The 21,646-nt window shown below is 49.9% G+C and overlaps 1 protein-coding gene and 1 long non-coding RNA gene across 5 annotated transcripts in view; one reads left to right on the forward strand and one right to left on the reverse strand.

Moving 5' to 3' along the window:
- Positions 1–9,834: 9,834 nt before the first annotated feature.
- On the reverse strand, positions 9,835–20,507 carry LOC149748473 (uncharacterized). Its single transcript, XR_016394435.1, has 2 exons — positions 11,425–20,507; positions 9,835–10,535 (listed from the first exon to the last, which is right to left on the reverse strand). It is a non-coding gene; the product is annotated as an uncharacterized LOC149748473 (long non-coding RNA).
- GRB10 (growth factor receptor bound protein 10) overlaps positions 20,170–21,646 on the forward strand; it is a 197,208-nt gene continuing 195,731 nt past the window's right edge. The window contains exons 1-2 of one of the 4 annotated variants that reach the window (XM_089917926.1): positions 20,849–20,981; positions 21,543–21,618. The gene's annotated coding sequence lies outside the window, so the exon portion shown is untranslated. Of the gene's footprint in view, positions 20,351–20,848; positions 20,982–21,282; positions 21,638–21,646 lie in introns of those variants that run through there. The other 3 variants (XM_089917928.1, XM_089917925.1, XM_022593190.3) reach the window with 3 other exon arrangements.

The following is a 21,646-nucleotide window of genomic DNA, read 5'->3' on the forward strand; positions in this document are numbered from 1 at the left end:
TGAGAGAAGGACAAGTGGCCCCTGGTCACCTGAGGGCTTAGGCTCAGGGCCAAGGGCTGTGAGTTTCTTAGTATGTGTGTGTGTGTGTAGGGGGGGGGGACCTGGTCTGGGGTTCCCACTGCCTTATCCTCCTTGAGGTGTGGGCGGGCAATCTGGCTCCGGTAGCCAGTTGGAAGTGAGCTCTTTGCAGTTGGATATTTATTCGTGTTGTCATCTTCTCAGCCACTGGCTATGGGTCCCTTGCCTCTACAACGAGGAGTCCAATTCCACAGTTTGGGGTGGGGTTCAAGAATCTATTTTTAGGGGAGGGATCAGAATGGCAGAGTAAGAGGACACGGAGCTCACCTCCCCTCACAAACACATCCAAAATACATCTACACATGCAATAATTCTCACTGAAAACTAACTGGAAACTGGCAGGATGACTCCTGTACAAGCTAGACTGTAGGAAAGGTACCCATGTAATCTGGTAGGAAGGGAAGAAAAGCATCAAGACCTGTGTCCCTGGGAGGGGACCCAGACGAAAAGGGAGATTACGTGGGTGAAGATCCTTCCTGGGGAGTGAATGGCTCAAGCCACAGACTGTGGTCCTACATGGGGGAGACAAGCCCCCTTGGCTGGTTGGAGGACCACGGGGACAGATAGAAGGGCTGTGGGGAGCCTGGACTCCACTTGTGAGGAGAGAGCACGCTGGCTGACCCCAGAGGCAGGGTGGAGACAGGTCTGCTCTAGTGGCTGCTGGGTTCAGTGGGTTTAGGTCTGCTCTAGTGGCTGCCTCTGTGACCACCTCGCTGTGTGCCTCAGCCCAAGCCAAGCAAATGCTCTGGCCTCCCTCATTCCCCGTCGCAGCATGGCACTGGACCTGGGGCAGCCAGGACTGGGGAAAAGACTCAACAGTGGGACACAAGGTGACCCAGTCCCAGGATGGAGCCTGGGTGTTGGTGGCCATTGTCAGGTGCTGCCCCAGAAGCTGCCCAGACCTCTGACAGCGGCCCCTGACACAGATACGCGCGGAGAGTCCATGCAGGTCCCACCTGCCCGGGAGTGTGGCGCCACAACAGGGGGAAAGTGGCAGAGGCTGGCGGCACTGACCAGCTGTGAGGGACAAAGGGGACTTGCACGTGACGCTGCATCTGAGCATTGCCTTGGGCTCCTACACAGGGAGTGCATCAGACCTCCGTCTGTGCATGGGCCACACTTGCTTCAACACTCCTCTTCTCTGGGGCAAAGGTCCTGGTGCAGGAAGAGAGGGAACACGCACACTTAAAAGGAACAGAGCCAGCCTGTGCCTGACCCTCAGGGTTTCTGCTCCAGCAACTTGGGATCAGACCCTGCCCCTGAAAGGGTGGTGACACCCACTGAGCAGAGAGGAAGCTCCACCTCACACCTGGCTCTAGCTCTAGCCCCCTCATCCCCAGCCCCATCCCCTACCAAGGTGAGAGTGGCCAGCACACCCCGAGGAAGAACATGACTGATGTCCAGGTGAAATCCAGCCCTCCCACCAAAGGCACTGGGCACGTGTAATCTGTATAGGCACGCTTCCCCGTGAAAACACCCCTTCAAGACCGCAGTAGGTAACCATTTCACCTAAATTCATACAGGCAGAGAGAGTTAAACAAAATGAGGAGACAGAGGAAATAGTCTCACGGGAAAGAGAAAGAGAAAAGATAACCCCTGAAAAAATAAATAATGAAGCAGAAATAAACAATTTACAAGGTAAAGAATTTAAAACTTTGCTAATAAAAATGTTAGCTGAATTAGGGAAAAAAATTGCAAACAGTGAACGCTTTAGGAAGGACCTAGAAAATATAAAAAAGACCCAATTCGAAATATAAAAAAGACTCCATAAGAAATGAAGAATTCAATAGCTGAAGCAAAAGACACAGTGGAAGGAATGAGAGCAGAATAAATGATACAGAAGGATGCATGAGGGATCTGGAAGCTAGAATAATGGAAATCACCCAATCAGAACAGCCGACAGAAAGATAAATTTTAAAAATGGAAAGCAATTTAAGAGATCTCTGAGAAAACATTAAGCATACCAATATTTGCATGCTAGGGGTCCAAGAAGAAGGGAGAAACCAGCACAGATTAAAGACAAAAAATTATAAAAGCAGTTATAACCACAATAAACAGTTAAGGGATAAACACGAAGATGTGAAAAATAATTTCTTTGTATCATCTTCAGAACACTTCCAAATTCATTCTACAAGGCTATCATTACCCTGATACCAAAACCAGACAAAGACAGTACCAAAATTATGAAATTACAGGCCGATATTTTTGATGAATACAGATACAAAAACCCTCAACAGAATATTAGCAAACCAAATCCAATAATATTTAAAAGGATCATAAACCATGATCCAGTTGGATTTATTCCAACTGATCTGAACTGATGGTTCAACACTTGCATATCAATCATTGTGGTACAGCACCTTAACAAAAGGAAAGATAAAAATCACGCAGTCATCTCAATAGAAGCAGAAAAAAACATTTGGCAAAATTCCACATCTCCTTCATGATAAAAACGCTCATCAAAGTGGGTGCAGACGGAACATCTCAACATAATAAAGGCCATTTATGACGAACCCACAGTTAACATCATACTCAGTGGTGAAGAGCTGAAAGCCTTCCCTCAGGAAAATTCAGAAACAAGACAAGGGTGCCCACTTCACCACTTCTATTTAACATTGTACTGGAAGTCCTACCCACAGCCATCAGACAAGAAAAATAAATAAAAGGCATCCAAAATGGAGGGAAGAAGTAAAACTGTCACTATTTACAGAAAACGTGATACTATATATAGAAAACCCTAAAGCCTACACCAAAAAACTACTAGAACTGAGAAATGAATCAGCAAGGTTGCAGGATACAAGATTAACATAGACAGAAACCTGTTGCATTTCTATACACCAGTAATGAGTTATCAGAAAGAGTAATTTTTAAAATCCCATTTAAAATTGCATCAAAAAGAATAAAATACCCAGGAATAAACTTGACCAAGGAGGTGCAAGACCCATACTCTGAAAACTATAAAACCCTGATGAAGGAAACCGAAGATGATACAAAGAAATTGAAAGATGTCCCATGCTCTTGGGCTGGAACAATTAATATTGTTAAAATGGCCATACTGCTCAAAGGAATCTACAGATTTAATGCAATCCCTATCAAAATACTCATGACATTTTTCACAGGACTAGAACATATAATCCTAAAATTCATATGGAACCATAAAAGACCCTGAATTGCCAAAGCAATCTTGAGAAAAAAGAACAAAGCTGGAGGTATCACCCTCCAAAATTCACACTTTACCTACAAAGCCACAGTAATCAACACAGCATGGTAGGCCCAAAAACAGACACATAGATCAATGGAACAGGATAGACAGCCCAGAAATAAACCCACGCACCTATGGTTAATTAATCTACAACAAAGGAGGCAAGAATATACAATGGAGAAAAGACGGTCTTTTCAATAAGTGGTGCTGGGAAAACTGTATAGCTACATGTAAAAGAATGAAATTAGAACAATTTCCTCACACCATACACAAAAATAAACTCAAAATGGATTAGATACCTGAAACCATAAAACTCCTAGAAGAGAACATAGGTAGAACATCCTTTGACATAAATTGTAGCAATATTTTTTTGATCTGTCTCCTAATGCAAAAGAAATAAAAGCAAAAATAAACAAATGAGACCTAATTAAACTTAAAAGCTCTTGCACAGCATAGGAAACCATTGACAAAATGTAAAGACAACCTACAGAATGAGGGAAAATATTTGCAAATGATATGACAAACAAAGAGTTAATATCCAAAATATATAAACAGTTCCTACAGCTCAATAACAAAAAAACAAACAACCCAATCAAAAAATGGGCAGAAGACCTGATTAGACACTTTTTCAAGATGATATATGGATGGCCAACAGGCACATGGAAAGATGCTCAGCATCTGTAATTATTAGAGAAATGCAAACAAAACAACAAGGAAATATCACCTCACACCTGTCAGAATGGCTATCATCAAAAAGTTTATAAATAACAAATGTTGGCGAGGATGTGGAGAAATTGAAACCCTCCTACAGGACTTCCCTGGTGGTGCAGTGGTTAAGAATCCACCTGCCAATGCAGGGGACACAGGTTCGAGCCCTGGTCCGGGAAGATCCCACATGCCATGGAGCAACTAAGCCTGTGCGCCACAACTACTGAGCCTGCACTCTAGAGCCCGCGAGCCACAACTACTGAGCCCGCGTGCCACAACTGCTGAAGCCCACGCACCTAGAGCCCATGCTCTGCAACAAGAGAAGCCACCGCAATGAGAAGCCCGCGCACCACAACGAAGAGTAGCCCCCACTCGCTGCAACAAAGACCCAATGAAGACAAAAATAAAATGTAAATAAATTAACTTAAAGAAAAAAAAAACCCTTCTACACTGTTGGTGGGAATGTAAATTGGTGTAGCCACTATGGAAAACAATATGGAGTTTCCTCAAAAAAAATTAAACTAGAACTACCATATGATCTAGGAATTCCATTCCTGGGTATATGTCCAGAAAAAAATGAAAATACTAATTTGAAAAGATATATGCACCCCAATGTTCATAGCAACACTATTCACAATAGCCAAGACACAGAAGCAACCCAAGTGCCCATCCACAGATGAATGGATAAAGAAGGAGTGGTACACATATACAATGGAATATTATTCAGCCATAAAAAAGAATGTAATAATGCCATTTGCAACAACATGGATGGACCTAGAGAATATTATACTTAGTGAAGTAAGTCCGACAGAGAAAGGCAAATACTGTATGATAGCACTTAGATGTAGAATCTAAAAAATAATACAAACAGATGTGTATAGCAAAACAGAAACACACTCACAGACATAGAAAACAAGCCAGTGGTTACCAGTGGGGAGAAGGAAAGGAGGAGGGGAAGTTAGGGGTATGGGATTAAGAGATACAAACTACTGGGCTTCCCTGGTGGCGCATTGGTTGAGAGTCCGCCTGCCGATGCAGGGGACGCGGGTTTGCGCCCCGGTCCGGGAAGATCCCACATGCCGTGGAGCGGCTGGGCCCGTGAGCCATGGTCGCTGAGCCTGCGCGTCCGGAGCCTGTGCTCCGCAACGGGAGAGGCCACAGCAGTGAGAGGCCCACGTACCGCAAAAAAACAAACAAACAAAAAAAAGAGATACACTACTATGTATAAAATAGATAAGCAACAAGGATCTATTGTATGACACAGGGAATTATAGCCATTCTCTTATAATAACTTTAATGGAGTATAATCTGCAAAAATACTGAATCACTATGCCATACACCTGAACCTAACATAATATTGTAAATAATATATGCTTCATTAAAAAAAGAACCTATTTTTCACTACTGCCCCAGGTCATATTCACTATCAAGGAAACTGGTGAAATATTTTGCGGAACATTTGATTCCCACAAAGCAAAGCCTACAGCTCCTTTTGAAGTCTGGGGAGAGCCGCCATGAGACTCCTGGAGGGCTCCTTAGAGAGAGATCACTGCCCTGTTCCCAGTCAGGAGGTCCGGGCAGGGCCCAGGCCCCCAGGCAACGCTGATCTTGCTGATGAGAAATCTCACTTTGAAAACACCGACCTAGGCAGTACTTCGCAGTTTACAAAGCCCTTTCATGCATTCTACCTCACTGAACCCAAGCTACTAAAGAATTGCTAAGTCAAAGCTGCTTGGATTTCAGGAGTCCTGTGGGTAACACTGGGGAATTGCGACACAGCTGACGGGGCCAGGACCTCGAAGAGATTTTAACTGAGCACATCTTTGCTCCAGGAGCTGGTCACCATTGGTTCAGAGAAGTGAAGTCACCTGTCCAAGGTTGACCGGCTCGAAAGGAGAAGTCAGATTTGAACCCAGGCAGTGGCACTGCCTTTCCTACACATGACAAGAAAGTACTTGGTGTTCAAAAATACTTGTGATACATGCCACGGAGCATCTGGGCCCGTGAGCCATGGCCGCTGAGCCTGCGCGTCCGGAGCCTGTGCTCTGCAACGGGAGAGGCCACAGCAGTGAGAGGCCCGCGTACCGCAAAATAAATAAATAAATAAATAAATAAATAAAAATACTTGTGATATGAAGCCTAGGTACCGGATCCTGGGTTAGCCCACTTCCTCTGGTTTTATAGAACGGGGGCTCAGTCAGTGCACTGCCCCACACTGGGAAGCTGCAAAGCAAAGAGCCTCTGTGCCTCACGTCCCCCCTCCGCCTGTCAGCAGGGACTCCTTTCCCTGGGGTACCTTGGCCTCCCAGCAAATCTCCATTTTCCTCTGTCCATCACTTGGTTTCTACTGCTGATTCACGTATGATCTCATGGCCTTGTCTTGCTGCTACCTCACTGTGAACTGGGTCAGTGTGTCCTTATTTCCCAAACAGATGCTCTCAGGCGGGAACTGGAGGTGGGCGCTCAGTCGTGCCAGGCTACCTCATCAGTCACCACTAGCCTCTGATTGGCTACTGGGGGTCAGGTGACCATCTGGGGCCCTACCCCTGGGCAGGGGAGAGAGGCGTGGCCTCATCTCAGGAATCAGAGCCCACTGCGTGAGCAGTGTCTGTCCACTAAATGAGTTAGCATGATGTTGACCTAAGAAAAATGTCGAGAGATGCCAAGAGTATCAAGTTACAGCTAAATCACACAGATTTCCGCTAAGCCATCTTCTGCTTGCCACAGCACCTTGGGCCGTTTCCGCAGAGCTGGGCATGGGAGAGGCTCCCAGGGACTCTGCCCAGGTAGGGGGGCTGAGGGGCCACCATCCCAGGCTGAGTGCTGTCGCCCGGAGTCATGTCCTCTGGGGCCGAGACAGCCTGCACAGGACACCTAACGTTTTTAAATGGGTGTAAATGTGGTTTAAATAAATGTCAGAGGCGATTTTACTCAACAGAATCTGTAGCAGGAAATGCACTGAGCACCCAGGAGGTGGGGGGCTGCAGGGAGCCAGCTGACATCTCCTTCCTTCAGCAGTAGCTCCATCAAAGGGGGGCCTGGAGACTGGTCCCATTCTTCTCATCCATCAGGACATCTCTGACACTGGGCTGCTCATGGAATCAATGCCATGACAGCAGCTCGTTTCAACAAAACGCATGTGAGCCCCACTCCACGCTGGACACAGAAAGCACAGGTATAAACAGTGAGAGGAACCTAGGGGCCCCTGTGGTCTGATGGACAGAAAGCAAGGACCCACTGGTAAGAGTAAAAATAAGGGGGCACAAAGCTTTGGAGTCAAGATCCGGAGTGTCTGTATGGAGTCTTCCTGCCTCTAAGCCAGTGGTTCCCTAAGGCCGGCATGCCAGGCTGGCCCACCCCCAGGGTCTGATACAGTCGGCCCGGGTGAGGCCCAGAATCTGCATTTCTAACAGGCCTGCAGGAGGTGTAGACACTGCTGGTCAGGGGACTACACTCAGAGCTCTGCTCGACGTAGCTGCGGCGGATCCCTCTGCGTCTTGCCAGGCAACTGGGGAGGCAGGGACGGCACTCCAGCCCGTGAGAAGAAAGTGGGGAGCAGGTCGGGTCCCTCCACTCGTAATGGCAAGTTCCGTTGCTGGACCTGCCGAGACAGGTCTTTGGGTTGAGAACGTGAGTCAGCTGAGGACATGCTGCTCTGCAATCTTCGGCCAGTCGGTGAAAAAGGGGAGTCGTGGAGGCGGATGGGAGACTCTGAGAAAAGGAGGATGGAGACGGCCAACAAACACAAGAGAAGATGCTCAACGTCGCTAATGATTAGAGAAATGCAAACCAAAACTACAATGAGGTATCACCTCACTCTAGTCAGAATGGACATCATCAAAAAATCTACAAACAGTAAACGCTGGAGCAGGTGTGGAGAAAAGGGAACCCTCCTACACTGTTGGTGGGAATGTAAGTTAGTGCAGTCACTATGGTGAACAGTATGGAGGTTCCTTAAAAAATGAAACATGGAGATACCATATGATCCTGCAGTCCCACTCCTGGGCATAAACCAAAGAAAACTCTAATTCAAAAAGATACGTGCACCCCAGTGTTCATAGCAGTACTATTTACAATAGTCAAGACAAGGAAGCAGCCTAAATGTCCATCAACAGATGAATGGATAAAGAAGATGTGGTACCTATATACAGTGGAATATTACTCAGCCATAAAAAGGAACAAAACAGTGTCATTTGCAGAGACATGGACGGACCTAGAGACTGTCACACAGAGTGAAGTAAGTCAGACAAAGACAAATATCATATAATATCACTTATATGTGGAATCTAGAAAAATGGTACAGATGAACTTATTCACAAAACGGAAATACAGACACAGATGTAGAGAGCAAACTTATGATAATCAAGGGGGGAAGGAGGGTGGGATGAATTGGGAGATTGGGATTGATATATATATACTATTGATACTATGTATAAAATAGATAACTAATGAGAACCTACTGTAGAGCAAAGGGACCTCTACTCAGTGCTCTGTGGTGACCTAGATGGGAAGGAAATCCAAAAAAGAGCAGATCTATGTATACGTATAACTGATTCACTTTGCTGTAGAGCAGAAAGTAACACAACATTGTAAGGCAACTATACTCCAATAAAAATTAATTTAAAGAAAAGAAGAAAAGAAAAGGAGGACGGCTGCCCGGAGAGCCAGACAACCTCATCCTCCTGTTCTCCCCTCCCTCCTTCCGCCTCTCCCCCCTACCGGGTACTCCCCTTCCCTTTCCCTCCTTTCTCTCTCCCTCCCTCTCTGTCTATCCCTCCCAGACACATGCCTTGACAGTCTATCCTCCCTAGTTTGCATTTACCATGTTCACATGAGCTTTGACAGCACTTAGACTGTGGATGGGTCAGGCATCCATGTACTTGCTCAAGTTCTCTTTATAAGGCCCACCCTGAGCTCACACCTAGACTGGCCTGTGGGTGACCTTCCTGGAGGTTCTTAGTCCCGGGCCAGCCCAGCACCCTCCCTTGAGGTCCTCAGCCTTGGTTTCTGGGGGAGGGGGCAGTGCTAGAACCTAGAAGAACAAGGGATGAGAAGGTGGCAGCAAGGATGCAGGCCATAAAGAAGCCAAGTCGTGCCCCGCAGAGGGCTGAGGCTGGCCTTAATTAAGAACGTGTCCTAAAGGCCTCTGGTCGAGAGGAGTGTTCTGAGGGTCAGCACACATGGGACCAAGGGGCTCTGTTTAGGTGGAGGGGAAAGTAAAAAACTCTCCTTATTCCATAATCACATCTTATATTCCAGCTGGGAGCCAACCTGCCCTCTGACCACAGCTGCACGACTGACCCCAGGCGAGGCCACAGGAAAACCTCTCTCCCAGTCCAAGTCAGCGCCCAGAAAATTGTGAGCCAAGATGGTGATGGTTTCTGGATGCTAAGTTGCATGAGTGGCCTGTGAAATTCCTTTGGAGACAAAAGCAAACTAAATGTGGTGCCCTCTACGGTCAGTCTGCCCCGTCACACCCCCTCCCAGGACCTGCAGCCTCGTGTGAATTTCGAGTTGGACCAGAGAGATGGTCCAACTCCTCTCCTATGAGTATGAACCACGGAATCCCAGAAGGGGCTGCTGGCAATGGAAAAGGGGCTGTAGGGTGATTTATCGGCCAGCGCTGATGGACCCGTGACAACCTGAAGGATGCCCAGTCAGGAGAAGCAGACACTGCGGGGCAGGTGCTGGCCAGCAGGCGGGAGGGCAGGGAGAGGCCAGGGCGTCCAGAGCTGCCCCTTCCTCCTACTCCCGGCCCATCCCCAGAGCAGCCTCTCCTGGGTGACATAAGTGAAACTCCTGATGAGCTAAGGGAAGGCAGACTGCAATATTCTAAGAGATATGTAAAGGAATTTAAAAAAAAAAAAAAAAAAGCAGCTTGCCCAAAGGTGTTTATTGCAGTGCCCTTCACAGCAGCAAAAAAATCGGAAAGGGCTGAAATGCCCCATCCCCGACCCCAAGAGGAGCCTGGGGAGGGGCGGCCGTGTAGAAAAGGACGCCTGCAAGCAGCTTGGAAGAAAACTGCAAACTCCCTCCCAGCACGTGGAGATGGAGACACCACATCATGATGCTTGGGAAAAGGCAAAAGGTTATATAAATAGTTGACATTTTCAGTATTTTCAACTGTTCCTGTAAACTTGTGAATATCAGGGAAATTCACATGAAAGGAAAACTCTTCTTTCACAGGAGGCTACAAAAAGAGAAGCTCCCTGCTGACCAGCATCGCTTTCTCTTTTCCTTCCCTCAGCGCATCTCTACCAGCCACTCCCTCCCCTGTCTGCCTGGACTGGTGTCTCCAGGGTTGTGTGAGCACCCCTCAGGGGAGGAGGGGCCAGAGGGCTCAGCTCACAGGCGGCCCTGCCGGCCCTGGCCCTTCGGAGGACCTGTGAACACAAGAGGGCAGGGATGCCACAGGCCGTCTTGTCCCAGGCAGGAGGCAGAGAAGTGCTTTCCGTGGACACTGTCATCTGACTCATGAGTGTCGTTCAAAGTCTCTTCCTCCCCCAGAAGGAAGGCAGCAAGGCTTGTGCCAGGTCGGGCCGTCCTTCTGGCAGGAGAAGCACAAAGAGTAATGTTCTTGGGGGCTGTGTGGATCCCCAGCGTTTACTGAAGGCTCCCCACCTGTGTGCTATTACTTCCCCCGGGGTTCCAGGTGGGGAAAGAGGGCCGAGGAAGTGCCACAGCAAGCACCAGAGCAGGACGGCACCTGCTTCAGGTGTGGCTGATCTGAGCATCACCGAGGTGCCTCGCAGGTAACAGTTCTAATAAACGCACTGACTCAGCACACGCCCTGGGTCGGGACCTGGTTGGGGACTCTAGGTGCTTTATCTAATCAATTTCATCCCCCTGTAATTGATCCTGCCTTATGTCCGAGGACACCGAGACTCAGTGCGATTGGGTGAGCTGCCCAAGGCCCCAATTAAGTGAAATCTGTGCTGGTCACCATAACAGCTCTCAGCGGCTTTTCTGGAAGAAGAAGCTGTCCTCTGTGTTGTTGGAATGGGCACATCGTCCTCGAAAGACCCTAACGTGGATTCAGCGACAGTGCCAACTCTTGGGTTGGGTGGGGGCCCTGTGTAGGTGTCTTTTGCAGTTAGTGAGGGCATTTGGCATGCTCTGGGACATGTGATTCGGATGCCAGCAACAGATGTGGGTGACCTTATTCCCTAGAAAGTTCCCCAAAGCAAAGTGTTATTGTGCGCCCTCTATATCTTTTTCAAAGACGATACAAATAGAGCATAGCAGAATGCCAAGGGCATCTTCTGGAAGCGCCCCGGCTCTGTTGCAGCCAGAGTTTTCCCACGGGATCTGGGGATAAGGTGACAGCCCTGAGTCTCAGGAGAGGTCCTTTTCCAGCCCGGCTGGCGTGTGCAGCTTCCCGCGCAATCCCTGGGCAGGGAGTGTGCTCCGTAGATGATGTGATCCTGGAGCCCTACCTTATACTTGAAGGTCTGGAGTAGCTTTGCTGCCAGGACAGAAGAGCAGAGGCTTCTGGGCAGAAAGGTGCCGCTGTGATGCTGCTTCTCTTTAGTGGGTGTCTTCTCTGTGCCCTCTGAGTGGGCATCTCTATCCGTCATGGTGCTTTCAGCTGCGAAGAAAAACAGCAGTCGGAAATCTCCACGGTGAGGACATGCGCTGGCTCTTGGGACCAGAAGCCCAGGGCTGGGTGGTCCAAGAGGACTTCACGGGCTGCGTTCCCTCCGCTGCTCCACTGGGAGGTCCACGGGCAGGCTTCCTCCTCAGCCGGCCCCCTGGAGCCAGGAGGGCTGCCAGAGCGATGGGGGCACCCTACTTTCCTGTTCACAACCCGTGGCCCACAGAGAAAGGACCCCATGTGGTTTTGTCCAAAGGGACACCTGAAGGGGCCCCATGGAGGAGCTCAGGACACAGACCTCGCGTAGATGTATATCCAGGTTTTCTGGCCTTGGGGCATCTGCATTTTACCGCCCACAGCTCTTGACTTCCCAACTCACTCCCTGCTGGACCAAAGCCCTGTCTTGTCCTTGGCTGGGCACTGAGGACCTGCCATGGACTTCTGCCAGTGACTGCACCTGGCAGCCACCTCCATCCCCTTGCCCTACGATGGATGCTCAAATGCCACCTGGCATCTCATCATCAGGAGGGTCACCCACTTGCAAGAGTCCTACCTCCTGTGGACTTTCGGGTTTGCTACCTGGCTGCATTTGCTCCAGCCGCCTTCTGTCTTCTCTAGGGATGGCTCCTCCCATGGCCTATTTCTGGGTCTGCCCGCCTGTGGGTGCCTCTGGTCTCAGATGGTCAGAATTCTCAAGCTAGCATCCAAGCCAAGTCCTCAAACTCCCTAAAAGCTGGTGCGGGGGGAGCTTTGCAGGTCAAAATCCCGAACTTGAATAAAAAAAGATGTCCTATCTTCCTCCGCACTGGACTCGGGGCCACAAAGAAAGGAGATCACGTTTTATGATCCCCAACACAGATGACAGCCCCTTTCCTGAAGGGAGAGAAGTTCACTATATTGAAATCTAATTGCAGAATTTTACCCAAAGAAATCTCACTAGGTCACACATTTAAATAAGCCATTATGTGGAAAATAATAAAATGATGAGAAATGACAGTGGACACAGCTGGGGAAGGTGGACAGGGGTGGGACTTGGGTGAGACAAGTGTGGCTTTAAACCCTAGAGCTGTCATTTACTGGCTAGGTGACATTGAGAAGTCAGCTAGCTTCCCTGAGTCAGCTCTCTGGACTATAAAATCGGGATGATAGCTGGTGGGAATGTATATTGGTGCGACCACTATGGGAAACAGTATGGAGGTTCCTTAAAAAGCTAGAAATAGAGGTATCTTATGATCCAGCAATCCCATTCCTGGGCATATATCCAGAGAAACTCTAATTCTAAAAGATACATGCACCCTAATGTTCATAGCAGCAGTATCTACAATAGCCACGACATGGAAGCAGCCTAAATGCCCATCAACAGGTGAATGGATAAAGAAGATGTGGTACCTATATACCATGGAATATTACTCAGCCATAAAAAAGAATGAAATAATACCATTTGCAGCAACATGGATGTACAAGAGATTATTATACTAAGTGAAGTAGGTCAGAAAGAGAAAAACAAATACTATATGATGTCACTTATACGTGGAATCTAAAAACATAATACAAGTGAACTTATTTACAAAACGGAAGCAGACTCACAGACATAGAAAACAAACTTATGGTTACCAAAGGGAAAAGGTTGGGGGGGGGATAAATTAGGAGTTTGGGTTTAACAGATACAAGCTACTATATAAAATAGATAAACAACAAGAACCTACTGTATAGCACAGGGAACTATATTCAATATCTTGTAATAAACCATAATGGAAAAGAATATGAAAAAGAATATATATATATATGTTTAACTAAATCACTTTGCTGTACACCTGAAACATTGTAAATCAACTACACTTCAATAGAAAAAAATAGCACCGTAAAGCACTAAATAAACACTTATTAAATGTGAAAAGAAAGATTGGAAGGATAATATTTACCTCAAAATGTATTGCTAGGATTAACTGAAATAGGTGTATATATATATAAAGTATGGTGTATAGTGTGAGGTATGCCTCACAGCTCTCGCCTGCCTGGGGTGAGACAGCTGCTTAAGAAACGGGGCTTGTTTTGAGGACAATGAAAAAGGAGGAGAAGATAAAATAAAAGGTAAGGGGAAGAAGAAGAGGAAATACCGAGTTTCTCCTGGAAAAATCTGTCACAGAGTCCCTCAACCTTTAAATCTTATGAGTTCTAAACAATAATGGTCCTGGGTGACACTTACCTCTGCAAAAAGAAGAAAGACTTTGCACGTTATCATAAAACACGATTCTCCTCTGTGCAGTTGACACCTTCACACGTGCCCAACAGAAGCACCGGCCTCAGGATGGACGCCCACACTCCTCTGATCCCCGTCCGCCTGGATGGGGTTTCTTCTTCAACAGCGAGGGCTGGTTGCGGGATGCTTATCAGCTACATCTCCAGGATTAGTTGTTCTATTTTCTGTGAGTCTCACACCACTTGCTGGCAGATTAATCCTCTTAAAGAATGACTAACTGAAGGGGTTTCTGGTTTTAGCAATTTAAACATTAAGATGCTGCTTTAGGGCTTCCCTGGTGGCGCAGTGGTTAAGAATCCGCCTGCCAATGGAGGGGACACGGGCTCGAGCCCTGGTCTGGGAAGATCCCACATGTCATGGAGTAACTAAGCCCGCGAGCCACAACTACTGAGTCCATGAGCCACAACTATTGAGCCCGCGCACTTAGAGCCCGTGCTCTGCAGCAAGAGAAGCCACCACAGTGAGAAGCCTGCGCACCGCAACGAAGAGTAGCCTCCACTCACTGCAACTAGAGAAAGCCCGCGCACAGCAACGAAGACCCAACGCAGCCAAAAATAAAACAAATAAAATAAATTTATTAAAAAAAAAAAAGATGCTGCCTTAAAATCACAGTCACTACCCTTCTCACACACCACACCAGCTACACTTGCGAATACAAAATCTTCCGTCGCTCTAGATCAATTTCACCAATTAAATAGTTCTGTTCTTATTTTAGATTCTCCTATTAGCTCTTGAACGTTGGTTATTAAAACCATAAAGTGTACTGGGCTGAAAATCTATTTCATTAAGGAAAGTTTGTACACTATTAGTGGTTAATTAACTTCTAATTGAGTGAAGGGGCTGACTTGACTTTTGTTTTAAGTAGTTGAAAAGGAGCTCCTGATTTAGAGGCATGAGCTAGCATACTTAGGGATTCAGAATTGTATGTCATCCCCCAGATCCTAATTCCCAGGACGCTTCTTCTACAGGAGGTGGGGTCTTGGCTTTCCACTGCCACAAGGGCCACGTCCTTTTGTCTAGAGGTGGCTTGCTGTCCATTTACCAGCCACCCTTCTGAACCTTCTTTCTTGTTAGGTTAAAAGTGCCCGATGCTCACTTACCTTTTTATCTTTTGCTGCTAGAGCGTGGGCCCGAGACCATATTCTGGCCACATGAGAAGAAATCTCCTGGAGCCTTCTGGAAGGAGGCAAGGGAGGAGAAGTGTCCCCGTCCTGCTTGTGAACACAGCTATAAGGAGCAGCAATGTCCAGAGCTAGACCTCTACACCAGAGGCACTGTGACCTCTACATCAAGGGTGACGAGGGCCTGGGTCATGGATGATGGTGGCAGGCCCTGCTCTGTTCCCTGCAGCCCAGAGCATCCTGAGGGGCACGGCATTCTTTCAGCTAAGATGGAGATGACCCAGAATGAGCACGGGAGGCGGGGTGCAAAGGCTCCCTGTCCACGCCAGCCACAGGCCACGCTGAAGGATCAGCAGAGCTGCCCTCCCTGTGAGCCGGGCACCGTGCTCACTGCTGCCCGTGGTCTCCACCGCCGCATCCAAGCCTAGAGCCACCAGAGGCGCTGCCTGACAAACTCAGCCTGGAAGAAATGTGTGGCTCACGGGAGGGCATCTACGTCTTTCTCAAAGTCCACAGCCACAAGACACCGACGCAAGCAGGATTCCCAGGCAGCTTGGTGGACCCGCGACTTTCCACTCTCCCCCGCGGCAGGGCCATGGCCTTGGCAAAGCAGCAAAGCAGCCCGGGGGGAACCTACATGCCCCGCAGCCAGGCTGGGTGGCCCCGGAAATGGCTGCCACTTGGGAACGGGGACCGCTTTTGCTGTCTGTGCTGAGTTTTCAAGGGACGCTAAGACTGTGATTTTAGGCAAAAGATTCAGGCTTTTAACCCTATTCTAAACATTTTAAGCACAGTAGAGACCACCCCCTTTCTCTCCTCTCCCAAGCCCACCAAAAATCCATTGACCACAGTCAGCTCGTGCTCGGCTGCCTGCGGGAGTTTCCTGCACTTCCTCTCCCTCCCCAGCTCCTCTTCCGCTCTGCCAGGAACCTCCAGCCCCACCCACGGCCTTCAAATGCCTGCCTCCAAGAGAACCTCTTGTCCTCTCCGTCACAGGCCACCAGCAGAAGCCCCCCAGCTGGTCTCCTGGCACCACAGTGAAGCCAGGTGGAGCCAGGACACAGCTGGGATCCTCCAAGTCTTGCAAGTCACCCAGTGGAGCAGGTAGACATCTGTATGCAAAACAAAACAAAACCTTGACCCGCACCTCCCGTCATCTATAAAAACTAACTCATAAAACTTAAAGCTTAAAAACTGTAAAACTTCTAGGAGAAAACATAGGAGAAACTTGTTGCAATCCTGGGTTAGGGAAGAATTTCTTAGATGGGATACAAAAAACACACAAAAGGATAAATTGATAAATTTTAACTCACAAAATGAAAAACTTCTCTTCTTTGAAAGATACTGTTAAAAAATGAAAAAGTCTGGGAGAATATATTTGCAAAACACATATCTGCTAAAGTCCAGGTGTGCAGAATATATAAAGAATGCTCAGAACTCAATGATAAGAAAACAAACTAAAAAAAAAAAAAACGGGCCAGAGATCTATACTTCAGAAAAGAATGTATATGTATAGCAAGTAAGCACATGAAAAAGTGCTCCATGGTATTTGCCGTGAGGAAAACGTGAATTAAAATCAGAATGAGACATCATTACCTACCAGTCAGGATGGCTAAAATTAAAAAGGCTGACAATACCAAATGCTGATCAAGACACAGAACAACTGAAACACATGTTTTTTGGTGCAGATGCAAATGGCACAGTCACTTTGAAAACAGCCTGTCAATTTCTTACAAAGTTAAACACATTTCATTTGACCCCGAGATCTCGCTCCTACTTACGTTCCCAGAAAAACCCACGTAGCCTTTTTATTCATAATTGTCCCAAACTGGGACTAGCGCAAATGTCCATCAGTTAGTGAATGGATGAACAAATTGAGGAACATCCATACAGGGAATAGTAATCAGCATTGAAAAGGAACAAGCTGTTGATTCACGGATCGACATGGATGAATCCAAAGGCTGCATACTGTGTGATGCCATTCATGTGACCATCTTGAAAAGGCAAATCGTTAGGACAGAAAGCAGCTCAGTGGCTTCTGGGTGTGGGGAAGGGGAACGAGGGAACCTTTGCCCGAGATGAAATTGTTCTACATCTTCACCGATGTCATGGTAACACAACCGTATACCTTTACAAAACGCTGCAAAATATGAATTTTTCTGAAGGCAAATTAAATCTCAATAAAAACCAGACTTAAGAAACATCCTTCAGGTGACTACCTGGTTGTAAAGTCATCTGATTCAAGCTTCCTCAGGAAAAGGAGAGTTTTATATATTAAGACATCATAAGGAAAATGGGTTTCATGGAAATTTGACACAAGAGGTACAGGAGCCCAGGCTCAGGGAGACAGAAGAAAGAGGGTGTCTGTCTGGGGCTGACTTTCAGCCTCTCCCTTCACAGACTGAGGCTGGAGCAGTCAGTTGTTCCTCACCTGGTCTCTGGGGCCAGACCCCCTGCGGATCCCAGGTGCAGACATCTGGCTGGCCCGTCCTTCCACCCACCAGCAAACACACACCTTGGGCCAAGTGCCATCAATTGCTGTGTAGGGACCAAAGAAGGGTGTGGGTATTGGGGGACTATGGACAGTTCCACATGGGGGGAAACTGTGCCGGTGGACCCCAAACAGACAGATCGGACCCTCCCACCACCTTTGGGTTAAAGTAGAAACGCCAGAGCATGATGGAGAAGTCCCTCCTTACCTTTGCATCCTGGTGTCTCGTCAAGCCTCCTGACGCCCTCGTTTGCTCTGGCCCGGTATTTTATGATGAAATGCAACTACTTGGTAAGTTCTTTCTTGGCTCTGGTAGGGCCCGGAAGTATCCCTCCATCTGAGAGGTCTTTTCTTTGGGTCCCTCTTTGTGGAACTGACCATCTTGGATACTCCGGGACTTGCTGGGGCACTGCTGCCTCTAGGAAGCCTTCCTGGAATGCTGCCAGGCTCCCCACCTCTGTATGCCAGGGGCAGCCTGTATTTCTTATCCTGACTGCAGGTGGGTCCTGCCCCCACCAGTCCTTACCGCTGACCACCGGTTTCCAGCACTCCCTTCCTGGTGCACCCGCCTGTGTCCAGTGGGGCCATAGGCCTGGCCTCCCCCCACAGGAGCGGGAGTGAGGCCGGGCCACACTGGCCAGAGCATTTCACTGTCAGGGTGCCGTTCACCTCATTCTCTTTTCCTTCGTCAAGGCCGTTGGCAATGTTTGAGCGGAGCCCGGGCCCCAGGGCGCAGCATTCACGTCCTCCGTTCATTTGCTCTGCTGATGCTTTCACTCGCAGGATATGGCTTCCCAGCGACGGATGACATTCCCCCAGAGCGCCCACTGAGCGCCAGGCACTCCCCCTGCTGGGATGGCACCTGGTTATCCTTGTCCCATGCCCACAGTCAACAGGGGAGAAGGCATTAATCAATTCCTTCCTAATTATAATTAGTCTATCAAAGTCTCTACTTCCAGCTGAAGGAGCCTCTAGCACATCCTTGGATAACTGAACTCCTCATGATCACGAAATCCCGTTTTCTGTCCTGACGCCTAACTGCTACCAGTGCATTTCCCTCAAGTGAAGCTCTTGAGCCCAAAGCCACACCGCGGGGCTGGTTCTCCAGGGTAATTTGCATCCCACGTGGCTGTGCTGTACGGTGGCGGCTTCCATCCTACCGAACAGGAGCACGCGGCCCCGGGGGCATTTAGAATTTGCAGCAGGAGAAGGCACTAAGCTGCAGTCTGCCCACACGATCGGCTGGCCCGGATCGCCACACAGGGCACAGCTGCATCTTCTACAGCCACAACCAGAGTGACAAGTTCATGAACTTGGATCATGTAGTGGTGCTGAGTGGGCCCTGCCCAGAAGGACCATGCAAGGTCTACGCGGAGCTGGGAAATGTGGGGAATGAGGGCCTGTCCTAGGAATTCTGGGGGTTGCTGTCACCATGAAAACACTTGAGGACATTTATTTTCATCCCTTCTCAGTGAAGAGTAATGTTTGAAAACCCATACGTTTTCAGACAGCTAAATACGATACCTGACCCTACAGTGGAGGATCTTGGGATGGAGGGGAAAGAAATACTATAAAAGACATGGTCAGACCAACTGGCAAAACTGGAATATGGACCAAGAATAGATACACATATTTTATCAATATAAAGCTACGAATGTGGTAACTGCACTGTGATTATGTAAGATAACACCCCTACTCGTAGGAAAGACATATCAAAATATACAGGGGTAAGGGGCTATAATAGGGTATGGAACTTACCTACAAATGATTCAGGAAAAAATGTCTATGCTTAAAGTGCTTTTCAAATATCTATTAAAGCCCGCTGAGTATCAGCCTTTCCGGCTGGTGCAGGCTCTCCTTGCTCATTGGAGCCTTTGGCAAAGCTGTAAGAGTCAAAGCTCATACAACTTTCGAGAAGTGGCCCAACTCTTTTTTACTCTTCTTTAATTTGCTCTGGATCCTTTGTCTACAACAGGAGTCTTTGTGCTCAGTTTGGTTCTTCCAGGAACTAAGCTCCGTCCCATTATTCCCTCTAGATTTTCATCCTTGGGGTTTTCTGAACTTGGACCAATGGGGAGACATTTTCTGGAGGCTTATTTCAGTTACAAGAAAGGATGAACTTTCATGGATAAATCAGGCCAAAGGTGGGAAAAACAAGAGCTATAAAAAGTGCCCTAAAGAGTTTTGGCAGAATCCTTATTCTGCACTTACCAGTTACTTGACCTTCGACAAGTTATCTAACCTCTGGGAGATTTGGTTTCCTAGTCTGTGCAGTGGGCATCTCCTAGTAACAAGTTCAGAGGGTTAAATAAGAGGATTAATGAAAGTTGGGCACAAAACGCATGCTCAGTAAAGGTAAGCTATTACTGCAGCTGCTTTTATAACGTCAAATCCCAGAAAGACATAATTATTATCATCCTATTTGTATTATAATTTTGATTCAGTAGAGATTAATAATCATATTAATGATAATGGTTTCCACTAATTCAGGGGTTCCTTCTTACCAGTCGTTTTATGTTGCAAGTAACATCTCATTTAGCCCCCAGGACATCACTCCGGAGGCGGGCTTATTAGCCCATTTCAAAGATAAGGACTTTGAGGCCCGGTGGCATTAAGAAAATATGCAGGGCCTCCCACTCCACCCACGCTCTGGTGCTGGCACTCAGATGCGGAAACCGTGGCTACGAGAGAGTCTAGGCTCCAGACCCGGCTGGCGGCGAGCGGACACTCGAGCCCAGGTTTCCCGGTCCCGGGAGGGACCGCAGCCCACAGCACAGCCCGTGCAGCCACCTCGCCTCCGTCCTGTCCTCTCGCTACGCCCGGGACGGAGGATCGAGGCCGCACAGTTCCTTCTTGACTTTCAAAGAATTCGCTTGCAAATTGCCTTCCACGACAGGTCCGATGTGTGTTTCGCGGACGCCCCAGCCTGGGTGGTCGGGGTCCCGCGTCCGGGGGTCCCGGGGGCGGGACGAGGCGTCCCGGCGCCCCCGCCCGGCTGCGGGTCCCCAGCTCCCCGCGTCGGCCCTCGGCAGCAGCAGCGGCCTCCGGGAGCTCCGGCCACGCACCCCCCGCGCCCCGCCCTGCGTCCAGGCCGCGGCCCCGCCCGCGGCCCCGCCCGCGCTGGCGCCCCCGAGCGGTCCGGGGGCGGCGGCGGCGGCGGCGGCGGGAGGAGGAGCAGGAAAAGCGACCGGGGGAGGAGGCGGAGGCGGCGGAGGCGGAGGCTGAGGCGGCGGCGGCGGCGGCGGCGGCGGCGGGCGGGGCCGGGCGGGTTTAAAGCCCATCGAGGGGGTGGGGAGGCCGGGAGGAGGCAGGGAGGGACGCGAGCGGCGCGCTGCGGCGGGCTGGGCGCTCGGAGGCCGCGGAGCCCCGCGCGGAGCCCAAAGTTTGCGCGCGGTCCCCGGGCGGCGGCGCGCGGGGGCCGGGACCGCCCTGCGCGCCGCCCTCGCCCCGCGGGACCCGCGCCGCCCCGGCCGCGCCGAGGGGCGCGGGCGGCCAGGCGGAGGCGGCCGGGAGCGGCGCCGCGGCAGGTACGGAGTTGTTCGGCGAGCGCAGCGCCAAGTTACTTTGTGGCCGGCCGGCGGGAGGGCGGCAGTCCCGGCGTTATTGTCTGCGCGCGGGCCGCCCGGGCCGGGGACGCCGGGCGCCGCGGGGGCGCGGCGGGCGGAAGGGCGTCGCCTCGGGCCGGGGTCTGCGGCGCGCGAGGGCGGGGACCGGGCGCGGCGCGCGGCGTCTGCGACCCCTGGGAGCCGGGGAGCCCGGGCGACGCCCGCTGGAGCCCTCCTGTCCGACGCCGGCGGCTCGCGGGCCGGACCGGGGCTGGGGCGGGGCTGGGGGCCGCGTCGCCGGGCGGTCAAGGCCGCGCTCCCGGGCCGCCCGGAGAGTGGGCGCCGCGCGCCCCTGCAGCCCCCGGTGCGCCCGCGCCTGGGCGGTGGGGCCGGACCCTCCCGAGCCGGAGCGCGCCCGGGCCTGGGATCTTTCCTTCTGGTTCTGCCGGTGACCCCGCTGCCAGGGCCTAACCCCAAGTCGAGGGCGCGCGGGTTAGCGGCCCGCCAGCCGGGGAAATGTGATAAGAGCCGTGCCGTTCACAGAAGGCAGTTTCTGATGCAACTCTCGGCCTCTGCGATCTCCTCTCCCCACGCCTGCCTGGCGACGGCCCTCGAGCATGTGCGTTATGGAAATGAGGGTATTCTCC

This window comes from Delphinapterus leucas, chromosome 9 (assembly GCF_059928025.1).
Source record: "Delphinapterus leucas isolate spDelLeu-1000000601 "Yukka" chromosome 9, BTC_Dleu_Yukka2, whole genome shotgun sequence".
NCBI lineage: Eukaryota > Metazoa > Chordata > Mammalia > Artiodactyla > Monodontidae > Delphinapterus > Delphinapterus leucas.